Genomic DNA, 17,479 nt, shown 5'->3' with positions numbered 1-17,479 from the left:
CACAACTGGCCAGAATTACATCCACCCTCCTACCCTACTGTGCTCAGGTAGATGTAATTGCAGCAGTGCCTATCTTGTGGGAAGTTAGAGGTGGGTTCATAAGCAGTCCTCCTTCCAAGCAGATGTAACCCTGAACATGCCATTGTGTTCCTTCAGGGGCTCCCAGGACCCTTGTCCCTGATTCCTGGGGAAACCCTTTGGACCTGCTTCCTAGGAGATCAACAGGCTCCTAAGTCCCTGTATCCCCTGTGACAGGAAGAGTCACACATCACCAAGGCACTAACCTGGATGGAAGACAATTCCAAGGAGAGGAGAGAGATGCAAAACAAACTGCAACTCAACCCAATCCTGGGATCCCACTTCATCTCTTGGGCACATGTTCTTCTGCACTGCAAGAAGAAACAAATGAGTTTATGATGTAGACCTCCATGACTCCTAGAATCGACCTGCATCTCCTCTCAGTCCTTCAGATGTCTACTGCTGTAGATCTCACACTAATTGTAGCTTCCTGGTACCCAAGCCTGTAGTCCCCTCCCCTCAAGGTAGATTGGACTCAGCATCTGAATGCAGGCCCGGGAGCAGGGGAGAGAGGTGTGGGGGAGAGAGGGCAGTGCCCAAGGTGGTCATTTTCACAGCTACACCCAGGCCCAATTCAGGTCCTCCATTGGACTCAGAGTGCAGAGTGAAAAGATTGGAGGATGTGGGGCCTTCTCTCCTCTAATTGCACAAGGCTCCCTGCAGTGGGAGCTCTGGGTAGAAGACAGGGAAAAGGAGAAGGACCCTGAAGGCCCCTTCCCTGAGTGCCCTCACTAACTTCACTTGCTCCATTAGAGCATGGTGAACATTGCTGCCCCCAGTGGCCAACTACCACAGTGCAGAGAATTACCATGCTGGACAATGACTTCATGGGGCCCAGGGGTCAGAGGAGCCAGTCCTGCAAGTTTCATTGTTGCTAAATAATGCTCCATTGTGTATACATTTTCTTTATCCATTGAGCTCTTGGTGGGCACCTAGGCTGATTCTATATCTTAGCTATTGCATATAGTGCGATAATAAACAAGTGTGCCAGTGTTGCTTTTATATACTGGTTTCATTTCCTTTGGGTATATACCCAGAAGCCACAAAGCTGGATCAAATGACAGATGTTTTTCGTTTCTTCTTTGAGAACTGTCTACTCAGATCATTTGCTCATTTTAATTGGGTTACTTAGTTTGTCAAGGTTTTGAGTTCCTTGTTTTGAATATTAAATTCTCTGTCATGAATATTTTGCCAAATTTTCTACCATTTTCTAAGTTGATTTCTCACTCTGTTGACTTTCCTTTGTGATGGAAAAATTTGCTTAGTTTGATGTAATGCCATTTGTCAATATTTGTTTCTTTTTTTCCTGAGTTTTGGGGTCCTATCCAGAAAACTGATGCCAGAAAACAAGTAGTTTCCCCTGTGTTTCCTCCTAACAGTTTGTTTCAAGTATTATATTAAATCTTTAATTCATTTTTTGTTGATTTTTGTACAGGGTGAAAAATAGGGATCAAATTTCAGTCTTCTATGCAATGTGGATATCTAATTTTTCCAGCAGTATTTATTAAAGAAGCTTTTCTATAATGTATATTAACCTCTTTGTACAAGGGCCTATTTCTTCTAAATGTGTTACTGTTCTCTAAGACAAATCTGCACTTCATACAATGAATAACTCGTGAAAAATAGGACTCACTAGCTTTAGTCTCAATTATGCCTTTTATTACATATGCTCTGTCTTCTTTTAGCATTGACCACAGAAAACAATGTAGTCAAGTTCTAGATATAGAATGCAGGTTATCATTTCAGATTGGCTTTGAGCAAAATTAGTCTAATTTGGCTATGGAGAAGAGTTGAGTCAACAGGTAATCATCACAGATTTCAATTGAAAATGTTTTCTCCACAACAGTGAACAGCTTTCTGGCAGACAGAATTTTATCACCTGAATAAATATATGTTACTATCTAGAGAAATGTAGCTAAGATTCAAAATGTTCCAACCTTACTTGATCTTATAGCAAAAGAGATCTTTCTAGAAGCTGAATAAAAGCAGAGTTCTTTGTAGACCACTAAGTCATTATGTCTCAGCAGAGTGATGCCTTAAGTATGATGCATTTAGAGGTTTTGTGTATTCTAGCTCTGAATACTAGATACATCATAGACCTTATACACAAAGGCATCTTTGCAGAACTCAAACAGGATATTGATGTCCTTTGCCCAATAAATATGCTATCATTTTGATCAGGGGCCAGTCTGACTCAGGGGAGCTGGCCCAGCTCTCATCTTATTTAAAAGGTAAATAAAAATGAACATAGCAACCCTCATGGTCACTGAAGCCAACCCTACTCTCATTTGTTACCAGCCAATAAAAATAAAAGCAGTAGGAAATAGTTTCAAAAGGTAATCAAATCAGAAACAAATGACATCTCATTAGAACATTACAGTTTTTCTAAGTGTTTTATACTCATTATGTTCCTTCTCAAAGCAAATACAAGCTGTGTAATAATGACTGCACAACTTCAGACAAAAATGAGTTTCAGAACAAGTGCTAAATGACTTTCCAAATGCTGTGCAGCCAGTATAACCTAAGTATGCAGGCCTTAAACAGTATTCTGTTATATTTTATTGGAATGCATTAAGTTGTACATAAAAAAGGAGGTTAATCATGAACATTCATATGTACATACAATGCACTGGATTTATATGGCAGTTTTTGTACTATTCTGGTTATGAAAGTAGTATAAGACCATTAAAGAACAACTTAGAAAAGCAATAGAGTAGAAAATGGAAAAACTAAAAAATTTCAAAACCTCATTGCTCAGGATTAACATCAATAAAATCGGGTGTGTTTCTGTAAACATATAATACATCTACATATCTACTTGTCTCAGATTAGAATTTCTACAAAATAGCACCAGGCATTTTAGTTATTGCATATAATCCTAGCTACCTGAGATGCACAGACAGGAATATCATGGTTTGAGTCCACCCATCCATGGAAGGGACACTTTAAGTATGGTGAAGTTCCTGCCAACCCCACTGGACTAGCAAAAGAGGATCATGGTCCAAGGATAGCATGGGAAGAAAATCATAAGACCCTATCTGAAAAAACAAAAGGAGTCAGGGACATGACTCAAGTGGTAGAGTGCTTGCCTAGCAAGCATTAGATCCTGACTTCAAAATCCCTATACAACAACAAAAGAAAAATTCTGTAAAATAAACTCTGGCAAGGATATCTGGGTAAATAATGGCTTATTCTCTGAAGCAATACCTGTAAGAGTGTGTGAAGTAGAAATAAGTGGGGAAAGTAGGAGTGCAGTCAGGCCCAGGGAAGATCTTAATCCTTGAAAGACCTTTATAATGGTATTGCACTGAGGTTAGGAAGACCCTTGTAATCATACCTTTGACTGGTCACTGGATATGAGCTGCCCCTTGGGAGGATGTGGACATAAACAAGATAGTTCCCTTGGGTCAAAGATGTCCTAAAGGGACTCAGATTTGAGCTGCCAGCAGCTGTCATCCAGGCAGATGATAAGTGCTTTTGGGAAGGGGGTACCACAGTCTTTACAACAGTCTATTTTGTGCCTTACATCCACTTTTAGAGTAATACCTTCTTCTATGAGATAGATTTTTCTGAGATTCTCATTCTTTCCCTCCCTTCCCCTCTTTCTCCTCCTTCCCTTTCCCTTCTCCTCTCCTTCACCAACTCCCTCCTCTCTCATTAGCTCTTTCCCTCCCCCTTAACCTCTTTCTCCCTTTTTCTCCTTCCCCTTTCCCAAGTTTAGTGAAATTTATAGCCTCTGCCACTGTAGTCCATTGAAAGCTCTCCCCAAAATTCGTATGTTGAAGGCTTAGTACCCAGAAGATGGTGCTATTAAAAGCTGGGGGGCTAGTTGGAAGAAGTGAGTAATAGAGGAATGGGGTTGCCCTTTGAGGATATACTGGACCTACATTCTGATACAATTGATACCGTTACTTCCTAGAAGATATGCATCCTTATCCTAAAATAGCCTCTCAAAGTTGAGATTGGAGTCATCATCTCATTATGCTCTTCTCCAGCCTTGATACAGGTACTTGCACTTTACCATCAAAATTGGTCAAGAGAATGTCAAATGACCCCAATGACAGCCTCCACTTTGCCCAGGATTTATATTTCTACCTGACAAATTAGCTACCATCCTGAAATGGTGGATTCCTTGCTTATCCGCGGATCATTTGGCAGAAAGAGCCCAAAGTTGTCAATTTATGGGAATTGGTCTTCAGTGGAACTCTCTGACCAAGATGACACACAGGTTCAGAGTTGTGGGAATAGGAAGCCTGAATTTCCCAGGTGGATGAATAATAATGGTGTCAACTGGGCTTTCACCCCTTCTTTCCCAAACACATAGCTCAATCCCAAAACATGATCATTTCGATGTAGTATATATAATGTGTCCTAGAAAATGATATGTCACCCTCAGAGTCTCACCTGCCAGCTAGTGTTCAGCTTCACTTTCACTAAGCTATTGCATTGCTCCAACAGCTCAGCAATTTGTGTGAAGTACTAGTGAATGATAGAACCAGGACATTCCATTAATTCCTTATCAATGTAATTCATTATAGTGTGGATCACTTCATCTGGAACATTGCCATTTAAGAATATTCACAAGTACATATTATGAGCCTTTAGATAATGTTGCCAGCTGAAGTCTGGAAGTCAGAAAAGAAAATCTCGAATCAAAACATGTGACTTCTAGTTTATTTTGTTTTTGTTTTTTTCCAGTCTCTATCCTCCCAGGAAAAAAATCCAGATAATCAACTACCAAATGAATAGTTGTCTTTGAAGAATATTATATAAGGAGTCCCTGTTGCTCTTTTGTCCACAGGGTTGGATCTGTGACTGTGGATAAGGCCAGATCAACCCTTGTGAGTGAAAACCCGAAGTCCTATCTCTGAATGTGTTGGGTTTATACTGGACCAGGCAATAACAATGAGTGGCTTCAGTTGACTGGGAAAATTATTTTCTGTACTTGGTTCCTCTTCTTCAGAGATGCTCTTTGTTCCATACTCGTATTTAATACAATTTTACTTACTTCCTTAACCATAAGAAATACATATATGCATATATATATATATATATATATATATAAATTTCCCTTTTGCTCTCAATATTCTTTCTCTTTTTTTTTTTTTTTAATTGTATTTTATTTTATTTGAGAACATACTGTACAAAGGGGCTACAATTACATGGGCAGGATAATGCATACATTTCTTACCAAGCATTGCAGCCTCCTCCTTTGTTTACCCTTCACTTCCCTTCCCCGCCTCCCCCCTCCCCCCACCCAATTTTACCCCCCTCCCCCCACCCAATTATACCCCCCTCCCCCCCCACACCGAAATTGTAAACCTGGTTTTGACATGACATTTTGTACTTCTCATTGTTGCACCAGGTCCACCTGAATCCTTAAACGACTTGTTTGTCCCCATCTACTCCACATGTTATACTGACATCAAATATAGTGAAAACGGGGGTTACACTGTGGGGGAGGGACATACAAAGCAACAAAGAAATAATCTAATAAATGCATTAGAAATACATGCATGAAAGAAACGAAAACATTAAAATACATATTTAAGGGTTCATTTTCCTAACATCACATTATCTGACCTTTTCCGCTTGACTCATACCTATACTAGATATTGCAAATAAGGGAAACCATGGGACCTATGCTTCTTTGGGCCTGGCTTACTTCACTTAATATAATTTTTTCCAAACCTTTCCATTTCCTAACAAATGGGGAAATGTCATTCTTTCTGATGGAGGCATAGAATTCCATTGTGTATATATACCACATTTTCTTGATCCATTCATCTACTGAGGGGCATCTGGGTTGGTTCCATATCTTAGCTATGGTAAATAATGCTGCAATAAACATAGTTGTGCTGGTAGTTTTAGTGTGGTCTTGTTTGTAAACATTTGGGTAAATGCCCAAAAGTGGGATTGCTGGATCATAGGGGAGATCTATGTGAAGTCTTTTGAGGAACCTCCATACTGCTTTCCAAAGTGGTTGAACAAGTTTACATTCCCACCAACAATGAAGTAGGGTTCCTTTCTGTCCACATCCCCTCCAGCATCTGTTGTTATTAGAGTTCTTGATTTTTGCTGTTCTAACTGGAGTGAGGTGATATCTCAATGTTGTTTTGATTTGCATTTCTTTTATGGCTAGGGATGTTGAACATTTCTTCATGTGTCTATTGGCCATCCTTCTTTCTTCTTCAGAGAAGCTTCTCTTTAAGTCTTTCGCCCACTTATTTATTGGGCAGTTGTTTCTTTGAGGATTTGTTGTTGGGTGGTTTAATTTTTTGAGTTCCAAGTATATTTTAGATATGAGACCCTTGTCCGTTGTATGGCTAGTAAAGATCTTCTCCCAATCGGTGGGTTTTCTATTGATCTTGCCAGCTATGTCATTACATGTAGAAAACTAAAGCTAGATCCTTATATATCACCCTGCACCAGAATCAACTCCAAATGGATCAAAGACCTTGAACTCAAAGCAGACACTCTGAAAACATTACAGGATGGAATAGGAGAAACCCTAGGTCTCCTTGGCTCAGGTCGAAATTTTCTGAATAGAGACCCGGAAGCACTACAAATCAAAGAAAGGTTGGACAAATGGGATTGCATCAATATTCTTTCTCTTATCAAGCTCCTGTCCAAACAGTCAACAGTTTGACACTGTTAGAGAGTCTGTATTTTGTTACCGTTACCTAGATGACCAGACATATAATACCTGCAGCACAGATCATAGGGAGCGCTTCCCCTCCCACACCCATGCTGTTTGTTGTTCAGAGCCTCCGAGGAGAATATGCACTTGCATATTCTTATTGGTTATTCCAGGAACCAAGTATGGCCTTTTCCTCATCCATCAGCTGGCCCAATGGAAACCTCCATGGTGTCCATAAGGCTGAACTGAGAGGTCAGACATTGTTAAATGTGGCTTACCTTCTAGTGCATTTTTTTCTTTTGTTTTGTGTCCTCTGGTCCCAATCCTACATATGCAACTTCTTCTTTGTTTTTGGGCCTGGGCACTGTCCCTGAGCTCTTCAGCTCAAGGTGAGCACTCTACCACTTGAGCCACAGCTCCACTTCCAGTTTTCTGGTGGTTAATTGGACATTCCTGCCCTGGCTCACCTTGAACCATGATCCTCAGACCTCAGCCTCCTGAGTTGCTAGGATTACAGGCATGAGCCACCGGTGCCTGGCACAAGTTCTATTTTACACCAGAGCTCTGTTCATCCTACTCCATTTGATGGCTTGGTCATGGTTGAAAAATGCAATTGATGGCATGGAGCTCTGCTTATGTGGACAGTCCATTCCTACCACAGTCTAATACATCTTGAGCTGATTTTCAAACTATATATTGCTCTAATCTGCAGAACTGTGAGAAATCCATGTCGGTGTTTCCCATATTGAACTAATGTAAATGACACATTTTGTTTTACCACAGATACTGCTAGCCCCATCAAGTATGCTTTGTCACAGACTCTATGCAGCAAGAGTGCTAGTACCACACCTCTGTTGAAAATTTCTTTTCTTCTTTAGGCTATGCTCAAAACTGAAAGACTCACTTGTTACTTAATGAGAACATTTCTGATGAGAACTATGCCACCTTGATAACTTCAAGAGGCCTAATATATATTGTGGTTTGCTTGCTTTTTTTTGAAGTGACAAGTTATATGCAATATTTTCTATTTTAAAGATTGTACAATACAGCATGCCACAGACTACTAGCCTCTTCAAAACTGCACTCTGATAATTTAGACCCTGAATCTTGTATCTCCCTCTTCTGGAACACATAGTCTTAAACTAGGACCTCCAAAACACTTGCTATTTCTCACCTACAAGCAATTGCAGCAGTGAACATGAAGCTGTTGGTTCTGGGCACCACTGTGTGTTTCAGAGAATGTCTGTCTACAAGACTTAGGTTCATTTGTTCAATTTAATAACATAAAACAATGTTAAGGAAGCAATGAAGGGACCATAAATGTATAGTATTGACTCTCCTATGGGAACTCCAAATTACTTCTTATTCTTTCTCATAAGAATTCACCAGATCATTGGCAACCTTTTGATCTGATCTAGCAATGATATGACTTCTGACAAAACAATCTGTAATCGAGGTTTGTAGTAGGCTGTTGAACTCAAGTAGAGCCTGTTAAGTTTGTAAAAGTTGAGACTTACAAATTAAAGATAAGATGTCAATTTTTTTTAGCTCTGAATAAGTCCATGATGATCACAAGACACAATAATTTTGTTTATTAGTTTGAATGACAATATGGAGTAGAAAGGGAAGAAAATTTTAGAGACTTTGCTTACATTTCTTTACTTTTCCAACTCTTCAGACTACTGAGAGAAATTAAAAAGGACCTAACTACCCTGCATGGGTTCTTCCAATTACCAAGTGTGTTATTCCTAACTATACATTTGGAGACTGGAAAGAACAATGGGTGAAACTATTGTGAGCCAGGGTCCAGTCAGGATTTCATTTATTAGTTGGTATCCATTCTATCTTTCAATAATATCATATTACCCATTTGAAGACCCCAGCATTTATGTCAGCACAAACACAATACTCAGTGTTCCTTGTCCTCAATCCAGAAGACTAAAGTACATGAGCATAGGAAAGGCTGAAAAGTCATTACTGTAGATATTTTACGCTAGTACAAAATCTTCCAGCTGGAAAACCAGGTTTTCTTTTCATCATTATTTATGGTGGAGGAAATCGGCCAACATCTAGAAAAAATGGTTTATTTGTATACAGCACAATTTGGGGGGGGGCATGGATATTTGGATTACTTCATCCTGGAAATATTATTTATAATGACATTATATTAATGTGTTATTTATAATGATACTATAAGCAACTGTATTTATATATTTGTGTGGGCATATGTTTATTATTTCTTTCAGATATATACCTATGATGGAATTAATGAGTTTTACGTCAAGTGTAGGTTTCAGTTTAGTAAACTATCAAATGTCTTCAAAGTGGATGTACCATTTTTACATGCCTATATGTAATTACTGAAGTCAGTTTGTTCAGCTATCTTTTTCTTGTTCCACCTGTCTTCCACACTCTGGGTGTTCTTTTTTTTCCAGTGGGTTTCTTTCTTTTCATACATGCACATACTATTCTTCTATCACATTCACCTTACATCACCCTCTTTTTTCCCTTCCCTTGCCTCTGGTTGCCACCCAAAAAGGTATCTCTTTTATGTTTATGTGATTTTCTTTAAGCATGTAGATTGTACATATTAGAGGCATATAATAGTTATCCTACTGATTCTGATTTATTTCATTTAACATGACAACCTCCAGTTCTATTCATTTTCCTGCAAATAATATAATTTCATTTCTGCTTATAACTAAATAATACTCCACTGTGTATATACCACTGTGTACAGATACCATGTTTTCCTTATCCATGCATTGCCATCTAGAATACAGTGAATAATGTTGCCATAGGCTTGGTGTGCAAAATGCCTAGTGTGTGCTGATTGCCCATTGGTGTTATAGCAGGCTCCTATGATTGTTCTATTTTGAGGGGTTTCTTTGTACTTTTTTATTGTAAAAATACTGTACAGAGGGGTTACAGTTACATGAGCAAGGTAATGAGTACATTTCCTATGGACCATTGTTTTGAGGAATCACTATACTGGTTTCCATAGTGGTGACACTAGCTTACATTCCCAACGACAATGGGTAGCGCTCCTTCCTGTTCCCTGCAACTCACCTCTGTCCACATTCTCACAGAGATTTGCTCTTTGTCTTCTTGATCATAGCAATTCTGACTGGGATAAAATGCAGTCTCATTGTTTGCATCTCAGGATTTGCATTTCCTTTATGGATACAGATGTAAAATCATTCCTCATATGTTTGTCATTTGTATTTTTTGGGAGACCTTCTCTGTTTAATTCATTCACTCATTATTAATTTGATTATTTGGTGTGTTTTTAAGCATACATGTAGATGTATGTGATATAAGTTTTAAGTATATATTCTGGACATTAATCCCATGTCTAATGAATGGCTGGCAAAGATTTCCTCCCATTCTGTGGGCTGTCTTGTCATTCTGGCATTTTTTTTCTTTGATATACAAGGATATTTTAATTTGTTGCAATTCCATTTGTCAATTCTTCTACTTATTTTCTGAGTTATTAGAATTCTTTACTAAGAAAGTCCTTGATTATGCCTGTATCTTGGAAGTGCTTTCCCTATATTTTCCTACAAGTTTCATGGTTTCTGATCTTACATTAAGATGTTCTCATGGCTTCTGATCTTAAAGTATTTAATCCATTTTTGAAGAGTTTTTATTCAGAGGAAGAGTGAAATACCTAGTTTTAGTCTTCTAAGTGTGGAAATCAAGTTTCTATAACACCATTTATTGAGAGATTGTCTTCTTCTAAGATAATAAATAATAAATCATATGACTGTAGCTATTTGTGGTTTAATTTCTAGAACTTCTATTCCATTGATTTGTATGTCTGTTTTGGTGCCACTACTCTGCTCTTGTTACTATGCCCTGTATAATATGAAGTTAGGTATTATAATTCCACCATTGCTTTCTCACAATTGCTTTGGCTATTCAGTGCTTTCCATGCTTAGATAGCTAGCAATAACAAAGAAAGAAAGCAACCCATTTTGATTTTTAAAAACTAACTAAAAAAACAACTTTATTTAAAATTCCTTGAAATCAAATACTAACTATACAACTATTCACAAACAAATATTAAGTAAGAATTAAAGGCATGGCTCGAGTGGTTCAGTATTTGCCCACAAGACCTTGAGTTCACACTGACAGTGCTGGGAGAAGGCGAGAAGAGGAAGAGAGAGGAGGAGGAGAGGAGAGAAGAAATATAAAATAGATCAGGCACAGTGGCCCACACTTGCAATCTATTGGAAGACAGAGACTGGGAGGACTGAAGTTCGAATCCAGCTTGAGCAAAATTTTGGCAACACACATGCCAAAAAATAAATGGTAATATTCACCTGTGATTCCAGCTACACAAGAGGCACTGACAGGAAAACTGTACTTTGAGACTGTTCCAGGCTAAAAGCATGAGATTCTCTGGAAAATACCTCATGAAAAACAGGTCACAGAGAAGTCCAAACTAATACTATAAAAGAAAAAAAAGCAATAAAAATGAAATGTAAAGTAAGCAAATATTATTAAGAAAGCTGAAAGTTACCATACTTAATCTGGTTCAAGTTTATGTGTATAGCCAATCCTGAGATACTTCACTATACCTCATCTCATTTGAGTCAGCCAAAAATTTGCTGAAATAAAGACAAGATGGCATCATCCCAAAATTTCCTTTGAGTTTCCAGTGATTCCAATAAGCTAAGATTCACAACGGCCTTGATAAAAAGGATACCCAAGCTGGGTGCTCATAGCTCATAATTATTATCCTAGTTATTCAGCAAGCTGAGACCTGAATGATTGAGGTTTGAAATCAGCCCAGGAAGAAAAGTCTAAATCTCCTAAATAACGAGCAAAATTAAGGACTAGTGTCATGGCTAAGTGGTAGAGCACCAGCTATGAGCAAGAACTTGAGACCCTAAAATCAAACTGTGGTACTAACACAGACACACAGACACACAGACACACAGACACACAGACACACACACACACACACACACACACACACACACACACACACACACACACACACACACACACACACACACACACAAAGTCAACACCCAAGCAGCTTAAACACTTTCCAGAATCAAGTCTTATGGAATTCTCACCCATATTAAATTATTTTAATTTATTTAATTCTACCAATAAAACATTACCTAGTGATTTACCCAGTCAGTTTCCGTATTTACCTAGGAATGTACAAATTAGAAGAAAAAGTATTACTACAATTTTCTGAATAGTACAAGTCACAGAACACTTTGTATAAATTGACTTTTGTGATGTCTTTTTAAATCTTGAGAATTAAATAAAACAGGTCACATTCCAGTGAGGAAACCAATACTTTTAGAATATGAATGACCTTTCCCAACTCTAAGGTAGCTGATTCTATGCAACAGATAATATTTATCATATGCCTTAGATCACACTATGCATTATTCAGAAGACCATACACCTCTAGGGAAGGGTAAGAAATATAGGTATAATTATGAGAATGGAAGCAACATTATTAACAATTGCCTTAATTTTATCAACTCTGATTTAAAGAATTATTGAGTTTAAGAGTTTTTAATAGGTCTGCAGAATTACAAAGCATTGTTTACCACCTTTTGTCTACTTCCTAATCACAGTGGTTGAATTAGTGCACCTATAAACACAGACAAATTTTGAGAGGACATTTGCATAATACATACCAAAAGGCAATTCAAGTTTCATGCAAAGCTGAGGAGACACAGTTTGAGTCCATATCACCATTTGCCTCACCAGCTGGCACTGGCTGAGAAGATGCTGCCAGATGGGTCTTCATGAGCCTCCTAAATCAACAGCGAAATTGAGAGAGGTGTCGTCAAATATGTCATTACTGCTAAACACAAGAAAATGACACCGCATACCTTCTTTATATAGCGAAACAGCCTGGAATCGCAAATAGAGTGGCTCTTAAAGAAACTAGAAGGAGAGGTGAAAGTAAGTGCTTTAGACTGCAAATCTGTCTCTCTTATACTCAGGATACAATTTTAGTACAGAATAATTCTAGACAGGAGTCCCCTTTCCTTCATTTATAAGACCTCTCGAGTATTTTTTGCATAAAGGAGAAGGATGTGACGATGTGCTAGAATGAGGTGTAGAGGAACTCAAAATGAAACAGGGACAAATACAGGAAGAATATGTAGATGTGTGATTAAAATGGGAAGTGAGAAATGACTCTGGGAGGGGAAAGGACAGATGGGATGGAGGATAAGATGGAAGAGGTGAGGCTAAGCAAGACTCACTGGATACACAGATGGACAGGTTGAATTGTCACCTCATTGTACAACCTTTTGAAGCTCAGGGGGGAAAAAAGAAAATTGGTGGAGAGGAAAATGTACTTAGTCACTTGAGCTAAACATGCCACCTTCCCCAAGTCACAGCCAAACTGGTTTGAGTGCTAAGGGATAGTTCTTGAGTAACTTATCCTATTTCTCTGGACCCTCTTTCCTCATATTAAATTAAGACTGATACCTGCATTTCAAGGTTGCTCAAAGAACTAATGAGAATGTATATATACACAGATACAAGGCCCTGGATCATTTTTGAGACTTTCAAAACCTAAGCAGTTTTACAAAAAAAGCTTAAGGATTGTTTTGAAAGGAGGAGGAAAGAGGGAAGAAATAGGAGAGGCACAAATATGCAGACATTACATGAAGAAATGCAGGCCACCTGGGCTGCCAGTATCATCTGGAATAGAATGGTCAAGATGCTAAGGCTATGTCGTTAATGAGGAATAGCATTTTTTGTCCCATTTAAAGTTTCTAAATAACTTTCCCAAAGTAATTTATGAATGCAGATTTTTTAAAATTTATTGTAAAGGTGATGAATGGGGGTGGGGTTACAGTTGCATAAATAAGGTGAGATACATTTCTTTTTAAACACTGTTTCCCCCTTCCTTTATTTTCTCCCATTACCACACCCCACTCCCGACCCACCTTGTAAAGTTCTTTTCCAACATAGTGTCAAGTGAGTATCATTGTTGCGTTAGATCATTCTTTGTCCTGCTGTTTTTGTGATTCCTTTTCCCTCCTACAGATCAGATAAGTTTATATATAAGACCAAAGGTACAGAAAACTAAAACAGAAAGAAAAAATAGAACTACATATGGGACATAATAAGAAACTCTTGGAGATCCGGGAAGATGGCGGAGGAGAAGCTAGAATCTGAACAAGCTCTCGCATAGAAAGTAGTTTTAGAATTCCAGTGAACAGTCCTAAGCCAGAGAATCACACCAAGTGTGCCATCACAGGACAGAGAGTTAGACAAGAGAGGGGAAGCCAAGGAAACACATCACCTGCCGCTCCGGCGGCGGGGTCGCGGCGGCGACCACCGCCGCGGAGTCATACCTGAGACACAGAGAGTCGGGGACGAAGGAGCCAGACGCAGCAGACGAGCGGATTCTACTCAACACCAACAAGAACCGACAAGGAGCGAACATCTTCATCCTGCTGTTTGCAGACCAGAGACGACCCAGGATCCAAGACTCGGCGTGAGTACAAGCCCGACATCCTCACTCCTCAGGAAGCAGAGGAGGGAAGGCCACCCCTCCCCCCCCCAGCACCGGTGATCTCCATCTTGGATACCGACAAAGCTCGGAGGAGCTGCTAGCTCCAGCTCAGGCCTTGGAATAAAATGAGTCATTTAGCAGGTCACAAGAACTTAACGGCGAAGTGACCTGCCAGACTCAGCTCCATCCAGGGAAAAGTCACCCAGCTCAGGCGCCAGCCATTGGAGTGCCTTGCCTCACTGGGTAACCAGAGCCAGAGGCTGCCCCTCCCTCTAGCAGCCACCACAATCAATTGAAAAACAGAAACCCTGAGAATGGCTCCAGGCTGGGCTCTGTGAGCTTTATCACAAAATAGCCCCAGGGAAAAGCTACTGTTTGTTGAAAGGCCTCAACTCTACCCAGAACCTAGCCTCATCACCACATCCCCCTCTTTTGTGACTCTCAAAGCAGACCACCCTCCCAGAAAACTAACCTGGGAGGGGTATCTCAAAATCTTGGGTAAAGCAGAGCATTTTTCTGCCTCTTCCAACCAACCGACTTAAGAAACCAATCAAGCCACAGGACCTCAAGCTGACCAGAGACTCCAACAAGAGACTGGTTGCAGACAAAAGGGAGATACAGGATTCTTCCCACTCCTCCCCCCCCCAAAAAAAAAATCAAAAGACTTTTTTTTCTTTTTTTTCTTTTTTCTTCTTCTTCTTCTTCTTTTCTTTTTTTTGCTTGTTTTTTGTTTTTTGTTACCTTATATATATATATATATATATATATATATATATATAAATTTTTTCCCTTCTAAAACTTTTATTAATCTTTAATTTTTGCCTCTTCTGAAAAAATAATTGTCTTCCAGTAACTTTTTTTTTTCTCATCTTATAATTTTTATTTTAGGAATACGTGAATGAGAGTTTTCCTTTCTTTTCTTGTCTTCTTTCTCTTTTTCTTTCTTTCTTAATTATCTTTTTGTTTTTTATCTAGCTCTACTGAACTTCTGATCTTTTCTTCTCCCTTTCCCATCCTTAAAGCTATTCACATCTCCTCTATGTCCCTCCCCTTCTCTGAACATATTCACATTCCTCTCTAAATAGACGGTCTTTTAACCTCTATAATAACATTAATTTTTACGTTTCTATTCTTTTTCTGGTCTCTCTTTATTCCCCTTTCCGTCTCTTCTTTTTCTCTCTCTCTCTACTTGCATCCTACCCAACCCATTTCCTGCACTGTGATTAGGACATAGTTAACTCTCCCTGTGCCTCCCCACACCAATCTATTCCCATTTTTTACCCACATCTCTCACTAATCCTAATAATTTCTGGTTTTCCAAATTCTTTTCTGCGGTTCGAAGTCCTTTAACATATAGTCGTTTGATGTTGAATAGATGTATCTGTTGAACTAGATTGTATCTGTAGACTATTGACTGTAAAAATGCAAACTTTGATTGATGGTTGCCTTAAGATAGTGTTCTAGCACAAAACTGGTGCAATCTTTATCTCAAATGGGCCGAGTAAGCCGGAAAAACACAAGAAAAATGGCAAATTCGGGTATCTCAATTCCCAACCTTGATAATCAGGCATTAGAACAGATAAAGAATAATCCAGAGGAGAGTTCCCAAATAGCTCTACAAACACTAATAGCAAACATGATAAATGAGAAGTTTGACAATGTACAAAGGACTCTGTATGAGCGTGATAGGGAGTGATAGGAGGCATCCCAGAAGTTTATACAGGAATATCATAAGCGTGAGGAAGCTTCTCAAAAACTGATACAGGATTTGCGTGAACAACTTGAGAATACTCAAAGAGAAAGGGAGGAATGGCGTGAGCAGGCAGAGAACACTCAAAGAGAACTGCAGGAATCCCACAGAAGGGAGGAAACTAATCAAAGAGTAATTCAGGAATTGAGAGACCAGGTAGAGAATACACAAAGATCACTAAAGGCATTCATGGAATCCATTAACAAAGAGCTGAAGGAAGTCAGGGAGACCACAAAGGGAATGCTGAATGGAACCCAACAGAAGGAATGGGAGTCCAAAGAAACCATAACCAATCAACTAAGTGATTTGAGAACAAACACTGAACACCAAATTAAGGAAGTAAAGAAATTCATACAAGACCTAAAACAGAGCTTCAACAAAGAACTTGAAGCCATCAAAGCTGACCAATTAGAAGGAAAAGAGATAAAAAACAAAGTAGAGAGTCTTGACAGCAGGTTAGACCATGCAGAAGATCGAATCTCAGGGATTGAAGACAGCCTAGATATTATAGAGAAAGAACATACAACCATCCAAGACAAGTCCAAGAAATATGATAGGTCTATCCAACACCTGGAAGACACCATCAGAAGGCCCAATCTAAGGATAATGGGTGTAGAGGAGCACCTAGAAACAGAAGTTAATGGTCTAGGAAATTTGTTTAACAGGATCCTAGCAGAGAACTTCCCAAACATACAAAAAGATAGGCCTATTCAGATACAAGAAGCTTTTAGAACCCCAAATAGACCAGACCAGAATAGGACATCCCACCATCACATTATAATCCACACAGGATCAACCCAGACCAAGGAAAAGATCCTTAAAGCTGTCAAGGAGAAAAGGTTAATCACCTATAAAGGGAAACCAATTAGAATTACCTCAGATTTCTCAGCAGAGACAATCAAAGCAAGAAGAGCCTGGAATGATGTATGCCATGCCCTAAAAACAAACAACTATCAACCAAGAATACTGTACCCAGCTAAACTCTCCTTCATAACTGAAGGCCAAATAAAAACCTTCCATAGCAAAGAAAAATTGAAACAATACATCTCCACCAAACCAGCCCTACAAAAGATTCTTAAAGATGTCCTACACATAGAAAACCAACAAGAACGCAACAAAGGCCAAGAAACTGCACCCAAACTGAGAATCCAAGAACCTTAGGAAGAACCCAGCTTTCACAGCCCCCAAGAAGGTGGATAACATGGCAGGAACTCCCAAATACCTCTCAGTCCTATCTCTTAACGTTAACGGACTGAACTCTCCAATTAAGCGACATAGACTGTCTAATTGGATTAAAAAACAAGACCCTTCTATCTGCTGCCTGCAGGAGTCACATCTTGCCCGTAAAAACAAACATATTTTCAAGGTTAAAGGCTGGAACAAAATCTACCAAGCAAACGGCCCTCAGAAACAGGCGGGAGTTGCAATCCTAATATCAGATAAAATAGACTTCAAATTAAAATTAGTGAGAAGAGATAAAGAAGGTCGCTACATACTAATT

General features: G+C 39.0%; 1 long non-coding RNA gene across 2 annotated transcripts in view; it reads right to left on the bottom strand.

Annotated features, from left to right (window-relative positions):
* Positions 1-350: 350 nt before the first annotated feature.
* LOC138831609 (uncharacterized) overlaps positions 351-17,479 on the bottom strand; it is a 31,033-nt gene continuing 13,904 nt past the window's right edge. Inside the window, exons 2-3 of one of the 2 annotated variants that reach the window (XR_011373401.1) lie at positions 12,388-12,507; positions 351-389 (exon numbers count right to left, since the gene is read on the bottom strand). This is a non-coding gene — a long non-coding RNA (uncharacterized lncRNA). Of the gene's footprint in view, positions 390-11,855; positions 11,887-12,387; positions 12,508-17,479 lie in introns of those variants that run through there. The other variant, XR_011373400.1, reaches the window with a different exon arrangement.

Source organism: Dipodomys merriami, unplaced genomic scaffold (genome assembly GCF_024711535.1).
Source record: "Dipodomys merriami isolate MVZ:Mamm:240054 unplaced genomic scaffold, mDipMer1.0.p SCAF_2, whole genome shotgun sequence".
NCBI classification, from domain to species: domain Eukaryota; kingdom Metazoa; phylum Chordata; class Mammalia; order Rodentia; family Heteromyidae; genus Dipodomys; species Dipodomys merriami.
This window is presented reverse-complemented; position numbering and strand designations above follow the sequence as displayed.